The following is a 13,121-nucleotide window of genomic DNA, read 5'->3' as shown; positions in this document are numbered from 1 at the left end:
GTGCATTTGATATATAATATTATGTTAGTTATATTTGTTTCACGTGTACAAATAGTGATTTGATATTTTCATTCCTTACTATGTGATCACCACACTTACTCTTGTAATCAGTTCTCACTGTGCAAATGTGTCCCAATACTGTCGATGATACTCCCCTTCATCTGTTTCACTCATCCCCCAATCACTCCCTTCCCATCCCATTGCCCTCTGAGGGTCTGTTCTCTGAGTCTGTTTTTGCTTTATTTTGTTTGTACACTTTTGTTTTATTTTTAGATTACACATGTAAGTGAAAATATACAGTATTTGTCTTTCTTGGCCCAACTTATTTCACTTAGCATAACACCCATGCTAAGTGAAATAAGTGATCCATCCATGTTGTCACAAATGGTAAGATTTCATTCTTTTTAAATATTTTGTTTATTTATTTTTAGAGCAAGGGGAAGGGAAGGAAACAGAGAGAGAAACATCAATGTATGATTGCTCCTTGTGCGCCCCCCACTGGGGACCTGGCCTGTAACCCAGGCATGTGTCCTGATTGGGAATTGAATCAGTGACTCTTTGGTTCACAGGCTGGTGCTCAATCCACTAAGCCACAACAGCCAGGGAAGCTGTCATTTCTTTTTTATTGCTGCATAATATTCCATCACACACACACACACACACACACACACACACACTATATATATATTATATAGAATTCCATTATATATAATATATACACAATTCCTCTCTCTATATATGTATATATACATACCTATATCACATATTCTTTACCCATTCATCTATCAGTGGATGCCTAGGTTGCTTCTATATCTTGCCTGTTATAAATAATGCTGCAATGAACACAGGCATACACATATCTTTTCAAACTAGTGGTTTTGTTTTCTTTGGATAAATACCCAAGAGTGAAATTGCTGGTGTGTGTGGTATGTCTACTTTTTAGTTTTCTGAGGCCATGTCATGCTTTGTTCCATAGCAACTGCACCATTTCATGTCCCACCAACATTGCACAAAGGTTCTCTTCACTCTGCATCCTCAATAACACATTATTTATTGACTTTTTTAAAGTAATGGGCATTCTGACTAATGAAGTGGTATCTCATGGTGGTTTTACTTTGCATGTCCCTAATGATTAGTGATATTGAGCATTATTTCATGATTTTAAACTCAGTTTGGATATGAAAGCCTTTGCTGTAAATCAATATAGTATTACTGCAAATATTCAAACTGTTGAAATAGAGGAAACTTAACTACTTTGTTAACTAATTCTTAAACCAAAATCCCTTGCATCACTGTTGACCAAATGTAAAGTTTACTGCAATGGCTGTGACCTCACAGAGCGCTGGTAGAGGACAAGTGTTACACCTGCCACAGAGAGTCAGGTGCCTGCCTCTGACAAACAAACAAATGGAACCCAGGTCTAATATTTCAAAGTTATAAATTAAGCTAATAATTCATAAACAAAATGCTCTGTTCTCCTACCTTTAGTAAGGATACTTTAATAGCAATGAGCTCAATCTATGTACACATGCATGTATGCATATACTTTTTTTAAAATTTTACTTATTTTTTAGAGAGAGAGAAAGAAAGAGTCAAAAACATCAATGTGTGATGGAAATATTAATCAGTTGTCTCTTGCACACCCCCAGCTGGGGACCTGGCCTATAAGCCAGGCCTGTGCCCTGATGGGAATTGAACTGGTGACCTCTTGGCTCACAGGCCAATATTCAATCTGCTGAGCCCCACCAGCCAGGGCCATATGATTGTTTTTAATATGACTACAAATCAGAAAAATGTCTTATCTGAATGCTTTCATTAGGCATATTATGCTCAAATAATAAAAGAAAGAGATACATCATTCACTAAGTATTATATATTTTTTGGTAAAATTTCAGGTAAACCACCAATTATGTTGCCACAATCAATATTTTCACATAATTTGGGTTCTATTTACAATTATGACAGATTACTCATTTTTTCTCAGGACATCGTAGCTTTTTGTTGGTTTACTTTAATTAATAGCCATTTAAAGAATCTTCATTTTCCAAGAGAGTAGCATCTGGAATTTTTAATGAAATTTTTAAAGCATTCCTTACATTTGGGAATAAATCATGAATTTTAAAAATCATTTTAAACATTGTAATTGTGTAAAATATAATGAATTATTATTACTGATATTACTGTAAAATATTTTAATGACAATGTCTGGAAAACTGTCTCTACAGAGTTTAGGTTATTTGTATGTGTATTTCCTGCTTTATATTCATAAAAATGTCTCCATGTCCTTCTTATTTCTATATACTTTGAAGGAATGTCACTTTTGTTACATGTTTTATATGCAGTTTCTTACAATTTAGGGAAAAATTTTTTCTAAATTAAAAAATGTATTCTTTTAAAAGTGAAATATCTGCTTTGGTATTTCTATATCCAATCACTGAATACAAAATAATCAAAATTAATTTTATTATCTATGAAAGTCCATGATTCATTTTTTATTTGAGGATCTTTTATTGTTTAGCTTCATTCTTCCAGAGTGCCATATATTTTCTAAATGGAATTTAATTGCTTTAACAGAGTAGTGTTAACATTTTGTCATATGCCTGAGAGTTCTTAATAGAAATCTAGCAGGTAGGGAGCCTAAAGAATAAACACCTCAACTGCACTCTCTTCCTTCTTGCTGGTTACCTGCTTTCATATGTACCATTGGCTAAACCCAGTGAAAGGCAGGAAGTTTATCTAGAAGCTGTTGGTTGCAGCCCAGAGCCCCAAAATTTCTCTCAAGGACTTGGGTGATGTGCACATTCTCCAGCTGCTGCAGGTCCTCCTGCTAAATGCTTACACCTATACCCCTCTCAAGAGGATTACCACTGGGTGATGGAGGTCACCTTACCTGGAGATGCCTGGGAGTTACACATCCTCTGCCACTGACCCACGAGATGCTACAAAAACCCTGTTCCTATGTGTTAAGTTGGAAAATATTCCGTGTCACCATTTACACGCCAGAGCTCCCCATGAAATCACACCAAAGCTAGGGTGTGCTTGAAACCACATTCTTCTGTAGTTCCTCATTTCCTAGCTGCCTCCTCATTCCCTGCTAGTTTCTCCTGAGAGCACACTCTTGCTATATATATATCATGGGTACTCACATCCCCATCTCAGAATCTGCTTCTCGGGAACCTGTCATGAGAAAGAACATAGTCATAGCAGCCATAGAGATCAACTTCTGGGACAGAGAGCAGGGTGAAGAAGGGTGGAAAGTCAATCTGAAGACCTACTAATAAGAGAGATCTGGTACCCTGGAATAACATGCAGCTGTGGGAACACTGTTGGGTGCCCATACAAAATGTATTACCCTCGTTTTCCTTACTAACCGATCTTGACTTTCAGAGTAACAACTGCTAAATTTCTCAATATTCCTTGAAGCTAGGGATGTCACAGTTCAGGCCCATGAGATGTAGGCAGAAGTCTCAGGGGAGATCATCTCATCCTAATTAAAAAGATGAAGCTACACAAGGAGAAAGACATTTTGCCCTCCCCCCTCCCCCCTCTTCATGCCTGGAACACAGGGACAGGAAGCCTGGAAGGGCAGTAGCCATCTGGTGACTATGATCTGAAAAACATGAGGACAAAAGACAATATGTTCAGATTCTTTAGTAGAGATTCTGGGTCCCTGTTGTGCCAGTCTGGACTGCCTCTCCTTAGATTTCTGGTTGTGCAGAAAAAATAAAACCTCTTTTTAAACCACTCTTAGATTTTCTGTTATTTGTGACTGTACACATTCCTGTTACAGCAGCCATTACAATAATAAAATGGAGTTATACCACAGATTCAGAGTTTTGTTTTGTCAGGGCAACACCCATCTATAACGTAATACCTTTCACCTCTGAACATTTAGTCTAGTTTTTGATTCCTGCACCAAGTGCACTGAAGAACAAAGCTAGGCACTCCAGCAGGACTCTCCATGCTTTAGTCACATAGAGAGACATGATTCTGCAGCCTGAGACAAAATATCTGGAGAGTATAGAGGCCACTCGGCTTGCAGAACAATTTTAACAGGTGCATGAAAATCAGCCAAATGGAAATGAGCTGAGGCTGTAGGTAATTCTTGGTGTCTTATCCAAAAATGTGTCTGGAAATTACTGAGTAGTGTAAATGCTCATGGCTCTGGTTTCAAATCTTGCCCAAGAGGAGAAATAAGTCTTGTCATGACAAGATATCCAAGTGACTTTTTGGCAGATATTGCACATACTTTCCAGGAGAAATAGTTTTCTGGGTCAACTCACATTTCTATTATACGGACACAGACATGAATGCCTTATTTAAATAGCAATGTACAATGTGATAAGTGCTAATACTTCTGACAAGTGTTAAAATTGAGGATCTACTTTTTAAAGCTATGTGGGTAACATCTCTTTGTCTTTGTGATATATACATAATTTCATAGTCAATGCCAAGAGCAATGGCTCTGGGCTTGAATAATTTGGAGATAGAAGAATTATGAGAAGTAACTATGTAACAGTAACCCAAACCAATTTATCACTTCCTTCATTAATGTGCAAAAGAGACAACTTTCCATAATATTTAGGTAGAGATGATGAAATGCTATTTAGTCCAAAAGAAGATGCTGTACAAGAAAGAGGCTTTTATGAGCCTTGTTAATATGGAGCATCAGAATACATGATACACACACAGAAAGACACAAACCACCCGGGTAATCATTCCTCTATAATCTTTTACTTTATGGTTTGAACCAGTGATTTTGTATCTTTGAACACAAGCTTTATGGATGGAAATCAAGCTCAACCAGCATACACATGGAGAGAATCAACCCTAAATTATGTAAAAATTGTTATAGCTAGAGACCATAATTTTTGGATGTAAAATACTATTCTATGGGGGAAATTTAAACTTTATTCTTTCCAGCAGCAAACAATGAGTCTGACTGTGTTTGACTAGTATATTAATAAAAACACACTTGACTTGTATGTTTAATACAAGGGAAAAAGGAATGTCAAGAAAAATTAACAGAAATATTTTTGCAGAGTATCAATCACTGAAGATCAAAAGGAAACATCAAATAAAAATGCATCACAAAGAATATATAAATGGATGTGAGGACATCGTCAGCCCACACATGTAAAGGTAGATTGCAGGTTAGTAATCAAAGCTCTTTTATGGCACATTGGCATCTGGACTTCCTTATTCGATAGGGGCCCACTGAAGGATTTTAAGCATGTACCATGAGCAGATATATCTGTTAGAAACATAACTTTGACAAATGTGTTTCCACTGGAGAGCAGGGGGAGACAGAGGTAATATACCATAAATAAATGGGGGAAAACTGGACTAAAACACTAATTTATATGATAGAACAGACCGTACCGGGATGAGAGATGCTTAGATGTAGAAATGGGCGGGGAGGAAAAGTTGATCATTTTCATTAGATTTTTACTTTGGAGATTTAAGCCCATCATATGACATTCAATAATATAGTCATATAAAGAAGAGAACAGGTATATGGGGAAAATGGAGAGAATAGTTCAGTATGGTTATATAGGACATGCTGGTAGAATTTTCTGATTTGGCATTTGGATATATAGATAACAATTTCAAAAGAAAGGTGAAAGATGGGAAGTCACTAAGAGTAGGAGAAGAATTTAAAATCATAGGATCGGATACTATCTCTCATGGGAAGCAATATTGAAAATAGGAGAGAATTAAAGGTAGATTCTTAGAAAATACTTCAGTCAAGGATCAGAGAAGAGAGGAGAGGATGCTAATTTTAAATCTAATCATTATGTTTGGCTTAACTATGTTTCTTATTGTGTGCATTTTTTATTTGTTTCAATTTTCCATTCTGGTGTCAATTCAATTGACCAGTATAAGAGATAAAAGCCTGAATGTGAATACCATTTCAATAGTTATACTAAATATTTCCACATGATTCCCAATATGAATGTATATTAAAACAAAATGAATATTGTTTTGCATTTGCATCAGGAGTTCTAACTCCTGTATTGCATCAGTTCTAACTCCTGATGCGATACAGAATCTTCTATATAGTAACTTTATAAAACTATCTCAATATAAAAAACTCTCCCAAACTATTTAAGATATATGATATGGTGTTAAACAATTCTTTAGAGTAACTAGACCTTAGATTACAAAATCAGGGAAAAAATCTGGCAATATTCTTAGGGGAATATCAACAATATATGAGTTGGTCTATTAAAAAATTACATCTCTAGGTATACATACAGATTTCAAGGAATATTTGCCACTAGGTAATAGTCTTTCATATTTTTAATTTTCAGGGAATATTAGATGAAATATCAGGAAACTGCAGCCTTCTTATCTGGATGATAAGAAGAAAACAAAATACAGTGCCCTATCTGTTAACTGATAAAAGAAAAATTTAACTGAAATGGCTGCTTCATAGATATGACACACCAATAAGTTTCGCTTTAACGAAAATCACCTATTGATCTAGGACAATGAGGCTTTGTCATCGAATAGCTGGGTAACGTGACTATTGTCCCAGTGTTACTTCTCTGCTCTTACGGTAGTAGATATAAGAGAAGTTTAAGATTTGCATGTCATCTGTCAAGACATTTTCTAAGCTTTATCATTTGAAACTGTTTTCCAACATTTTCTTGCATAAGAAAATAATTTTTAAATTTTATTTTTATGTATCTACTTGTATATGTCACATTGCCTCATTTGATGCTCAAAACAGCTTATAGAATCGACAAAGCTGACATAATTATTTCAGTTCTAGATATGAGGAAACTGAGACAAAATGATAATAAAGATAATGTTAAAACTATTATCTTCTTAAAACTTTGCTTGTTGCAAGTGCTGTGCTATGAACATTTCTTTATAAATCTTTACAACTAGCCTTGGAGTTAATACTAATTTTATTTTCAATTTCCAGATGAAGAAACTGAATTTTAGAGAGATTTGGGAACTTTCCCAAGGTCACATAGCTAGTGAGTGTTATGGATGGGACCCAGCTAGACCTGTTAGATGCTAAATTCCATGTTCTTAACCTTTGTTCTACTTTCTGGTTGTGAAATGTCTTTGGAGAGCCCTTGCCAAAGACGAGTGGTTCAGAAAAAGGCAGAGAATCGACTCCATGCAGCAGTTGTGAATCTCTTCAAGGCATAAAGCTAAGAAATGGGAGAGCTGGGATTAAATCCAGGTTCCTGACTTCAAACCCTGAAAGCAGATCTCTGCAGAGTACCCTGAATACTTGACATAGCTGGGTTACACAGACAACCCAACCCACAGCCGCGCATTAACTCCAATCAGAAGAGTAAATGACAACTTTGGATTTTAAAGTTTCATGCCATTGTATGATTTTCTATGCTGACACCTAGAGCAGTTGAACTTATTCAACACTGATGTGGACTTTATGTGCAATTTAAGAAGAGTTGACAAAATCTCACTTGAGTCCTAACCCTAGAAGAATTATGACAATAATGATAATGTCTACTGAGTGCATCAGTGTTCCAGGCACTGAGCTATATGATTTGTAAATATTACCTTATTTAATTGTAAACATCTCTGGGCATTATGGTATTCATTTATTTTTTATATGTTTAAATTTTAAGAGGCATCAAGTTTTCAAGGGAACCAATGTCCAGGAAATGAAATAGGTCTTCAAGTGCTAATAAAATGTCTAAGCATTTTCCAGAAGCAATAAATTGTGTTTTCCAACCAGCTTAGCAAGACCAAACTGCTGCTGGTGAGAATGTGTTCTCATCTCTCCTAGACTAGGAAGGTGGCTGGCATTGTGACATGCTCCCCCGAATGGCTCAGCCCAGGCTTCCCTGCACAGGACAGGATGCGCTTTATCCCTGCTGGCTGTGCTCTTCAACCAGAGCTACATTTGCAGCCCAGTGAGCCCCTGAGTTGGTATTTTCAGGGCAGTCATCTATACGGCTTGGAGAGTCATGCACTTTGTATAGTATTAGAAAAGAGTGTCCTCATGAAGAACAAAGAGAAAACATGAGGACTGGGTCCTGTCACATAACACAATGTACTGGGAGGACAGAGGGTCACTGTCCATTTTTATTCAGTAGACAACTGCACATGTGAAAGAATAAGTTTGCTCACCTGGTGGTTATATATAAAGAGATGTATTAGCTTCTAAATTAAAATAATGCTGCTTCTTTGATGAGTGCACATGAGCATATTATTCCATGGAATATTTTCCCAGACAGTTAAATTAACTCATTGGAAATGTAGCATGCTAAATGATTCCTTCCTTCCAAGAAGTAACATGCAATCATTTCTTTTTCAAGCTTGATTAAATTCCCTCTGCCTGTACAAATTTTATATCTGTGCCTAAATTGTATGGATCCATTTCTGGTAATTGAACAGAACACAGACTCTGTATGATCCATCTCCAGTACTAGATAAACTCAAGTGACAGCTGTTTTCTTTCTGTTACAAGGCACTGCACAGCTTCAAGGGGTACCGTACACATGCGCTGTGGATGGCATTATACTCTAAGGGATTCTATGCACATAGGCCATGTGAATGTGCTCACTCGCTGACAAATTACACAACAGCCTCTTGTTCACATTTGGGGATAGGAGAACAGTCTAACAGAAGCAGGCCTTTGTTATAAGGGATACTCAGAACCACCTTATTGAGCAGAGCACCTTGTTAGCAATCTCCAGGGAAGAGTCCAAGTACATGAAGTTAGCAAAAATCATCACTGTGCCTACTGCCAGGAATAAAAGTCCAAACACTTCTTTTCATTGTGTGTTGGTATTGAAGTCACCAAGGCAAACACAATGCAGTCAAGCACTGGAAGGAACAATTCTTTACTTACATAAAGAACAGAGAGCAAGAACAACTTCAATGGTGTATGTCAGTCCCCCATGGTCAGGGAGCCTGTCCAGGTAGCTGTTGGCTTTTCCGAACCCCTTTCATTCTTCATTGCAAGGACCCTGGCCCCCCACACTGAGCACAGATAATGGTAGTGGGGTTGACCAGGTGCCATAAGTTGCAGATGCTTAAGCAGAAAAAAGAGTACACACTGAGCTTGAAACAGGGAAAGATACTCCCACAAGGGCAATAAACCCAGCATAGGCTGTGTGGGCTCTTTACCTTCAGTAAGGAAGTGGTTCAGGTCCAAGGTCCATCTTTGTGTGGCCTAGTGTGGTTGAGGAGACTGCATGCACGACTCTACCTTTCCCAACGCACTTCAGCTCTGCCCCGTCATCATGGGTGCCCTGTCCCTCCTCAGGTCTGAAGAGAAGTCACATTTCCCAAATCATTTTATCTTACTTTATCCTCAATCCCAGCACCTACTATTCTAGTCCAGGTATAGTGCACCAATGCATGCTCTCCATCTGAATGGTCAGTAAGACTTGGTGTAGAGGGGAATCTCTTATGGAGTTGGAGCCTGGAGCACAATATCACAGCAGAGTCTAGTAGACAAGCTGATTTCAGGGATGGTGGCAAATTAAACAAGATTAGGGGAGCTTAAATTTGTTCCATCAGCGAGATGGAGATACGCTCACACTATGAAGACGAGGACAGTAGACTCTGCTGCAGTCCTGCCAGTCCTACTTACGTGGTCATTTCCCCACTCACTGCACAAGACCAGTCCCTTAGCCCACATGGGGAAGGGGTGGAGGGTGTAGGGAGTATTGCCAGTGCTTTGCTGAGGAATCAGACAAGTGACAGAAATGCAAACCAAATGTGAAAGTCTATAGCACTTGTTAGAGTTGATTATTGTGCACTTCTTCAGTCTGAAAGCATTACAAATTATATAGCAGGTTTATGGAAATTATTTAGCTGTTTTGTGAATCAATTTGATGTTTATTTTTACTCAGATATACATGAAAAATTTGAGGAAAAAAGCAAAAAAAGAGAATTTTTCTGTCTTAAAGAGAACCAAAGTGAGGGTCAAGAATTAACAAAGACTGTGGGTTTTTTTTTTCAAAGCTTAGATAATTTACAATGAACCTAGGAAAGCAGTACTACCTATTCTTTGGATTCCGACACCCATGACTTTCTTTCTTTTTTTTAATTTAATTTTTTATTGTCGTTCAATTACAGTTGTCTGCACCCCCCACACTGCTCCATGACTTTCTAATGAAGTACCCCTCTTCTGCTTAAAGCAAGTAAGATTTGTTAACAAAATCCATTTTTCAAATATTTTACAAACAAAAGAATACCAGCTTAACCAACTGAGATAATGATAATTGTCTTGCAGGTTTCTAATAAGGTTTAGGGTATTTTTTGAAAAGGGGTTGGCACACAGTAGGTATTCCATAGATGGTGCCTGTTATTAGCAGGAGAAATTGATCACCTTAGATACACCTTGTTTACCTTTTCACATTGTGTACTCACATGACAGGAAGGCAAAGGCTACTCTTTAATGTTGGAGCCACAGAAAGCATGATGTGTCGGTGGGAGCAGAAGAGGGCATCCGCACAGAAGCAGAATCAATGCTGATGGTTGAAAGGTGATGGATGTTAAAGCTACACCACTCGCACGGCTCACTCAAGTACCCTGCCGTGTTAACTTCACATGTAGCTCTTTGAATAATACCCAGTGCCAGGCTGAGAGTTTACTTCTCAAAAAAGTGTCAATTTCATACAAATTATGAAAATTAAATTTTTTAATTAACAAAAAAGCAAATAAAATTTCAAGTCAAGAAAAATGTTCATTCTGTTAAATACCTTAGTGGTTAGCAGTCTAATAATAATCTAGTAATCAACATTTTGGGGATAAGAAAAACTATCCCATAAAATTGTTAGGCCAGCCATATTGAAAATAACTGAACAGTTATTTTCTGATTACATTTCATTTTCTTCCACTGATTTAAATGATTTAAGGGTTGAATCATAATTATTTTGCAAAGATATGAAGTTAAAAATCTGTAAACAAAAGAACTATGTGTTGTACTTAGCTATTGGTCTTAGAGTTTATTATGCTGAACAGAGTGATATGATCTTAATATGCATAATCAAATATAGTTTATTTAAACATACTCATATGAATTAATTCAAGTTGTCACCCTTAAAATTGTCTTTTTTCTCTATTTGGGAAAAGTGTATAAAATAAATAACACATCCATTAGGGAAAATAATGTTTGGTAAACAAAAGTGATAGACAAAGATTTTGTGATCTCTGTCCCACATTTTGATTATAGTCATGTAGTCATTTGTGGTTTAATTGTGTCAAGGAGAAAGCATCTTTACATTAAAAGGCTGAAGAATGAATGTAGGTATGCTTTCTACATAAGTTGAAGAATTTTACCTTAAATAGAAAGAATTATATGTTTTACATACACATGATAACTAACATCTACAGTTTCGTAACTGAAATCTCCTCATGACTAAAAAAGAAGTAAGCAACATGTCTGATTTTCTGGAGGATACAGAAGCAGTGCCCTAAAAAGCAACCCTCACAGTTTGCACTGAGTACAGTTTCTAATCAGTAGAGGGCTCCCTCGTCTGTACAAGCCCCACATTACAAACGCACAGTCTCTGTATGCAGCCTACCACACGTTGTGCATGCACATGTGTACACACACTTTCTTTCTCTCTCTCTTCGCCCTCTTACACACACCATCTAGATTAATAAAGCTGTCATTTTCATTGTTTTCAAATCACCTTTAATATGAGTTGATTTTAAAGCTTAAGGAAACGAATGCCTAGGCAGCACCCACTGGCAATATGTTAGAACATTCTCTACCTAAAAATACTGATAGGTGTTTACAAGTTTCCTTCATTTCACTGTGACATTCCTCAGCTCTGATGTGCATTTGGCTGCTATCCTGAATTCGCACATCCCTCTGTTCATGTGCTTGTACATTTTGCAGAAGTGTCACTACCCAAGCTTTGCAAAATCACTAAATCTTCCAAGTGATGTTGCTGCGGCTATGTGTTCACTTCATTGTGCCCTCCAAAATTTGAAAGGACGGAAAGAAGGAAGGAAGGAAGGAAGGAAGGAAGGAAGAAAGGAAGGAACGAAGGAAGGAAGGGGTGGGGGTGGGGGAGGAAGGAAGGGGGGAACCCAAACAAACCAATCCAACTAGTTATGTTTGATAGAAATCATTGAGCCCAGCTGTATTTTCTCCCACTAAAAAATAGATGAAGACATCCTAGCTGTGCCGACTTTTGTTTGGGAGGTTTTATTTTTTTCTCTTCTTGGCCCATAGAGCTAGCTAATTCACTGGTCTGTAACAAAAAATGCCCAAACTATGAAAGCCCCACTGGAGCAGAAATTTGTAACAGAAAGGGAATTTCTGGCTGTGCCGGCAGGGCTGGAATAATCTCAGGTTGCTCCCCCAGGCCAGTTTTCGCAATATAGTTAAAAGCTGGCTGGGCTGCCAACAAAATCAACTGTTTAAACATCTTGCTGATTGTTTGTTGTAGTGGCCCAATAGATGCTTAAAAACATTGGTTTTCATGGACTGTTGGTGGAAACCTCTTATATCCAGCTGATCCTAGGTTATGACTCATGTGTTTGCTCAGCAGCCAAATCCAAAAATTCACTTGGATGCTCTTAAAAGAGATAGGGAGAGAGCCTGTGTTTCCCCTTGCTTCTGGAACCAAACAGATGTGTGAAACCTTTCCTGCTCTCTCTTCATTACAGATAGAATTGGTTGCTTCTCCATCTTTTATGTTCCCACGAGACTCTGTGTTTACCTCTGTGATAATTTCACTTGCTTCTTTTGGTATCTCAGAGTTCCATTTGTCACACTAGCATGGACTGTAAATGGGGCCATTTTGACAGAAGTATGTTATCTTTTGTCCTCCACTCCATTTACTCTTGCCAAAGTCAAATCCCTAAAATGCTTCATCTTATCTCCTAAATATTTCTGGTCATGTCCAGAAGATGTCTGTCTCACAGACACATGGAGTAGTAAGTCAATTCTCAGATGATGACCATGGGAAGCCATCACCACTTCCGCTCAGTACTAGGAAACCTGATTACGCCACAGACCTGAATCTTCTTTGGTAAGCCATAACTACTTCCAGTGAGGCTGACACTTAGACCTCCTTTTGTCCACACCTTGTGCTGCTATCTCAACTGGCTACACAATTGGAGTGAAAGAAGAAACATGATTAATTCTAATTATTTTCCCTCTC

Source organism: Phyllostomus discolor, chromosome 1, assembly GCF_004126475.2.
Source record: "Phyllostomus discolor isolate MPI-MPIP mPhyDis1 chromosome 1, mPhyDis1.pri.v3, whole genome shotgun sequence".
NCBI classification, from domain to species: domain Eukaryota; kingdom Metazoa; phylum Chordata; class Mammalia; order Chiroptera; family Phyllostomidae; genus Phyllostomus; species Phyllostomus discolor.
This window is presented reverse-complemented; position numbering follows the sequence as displayed.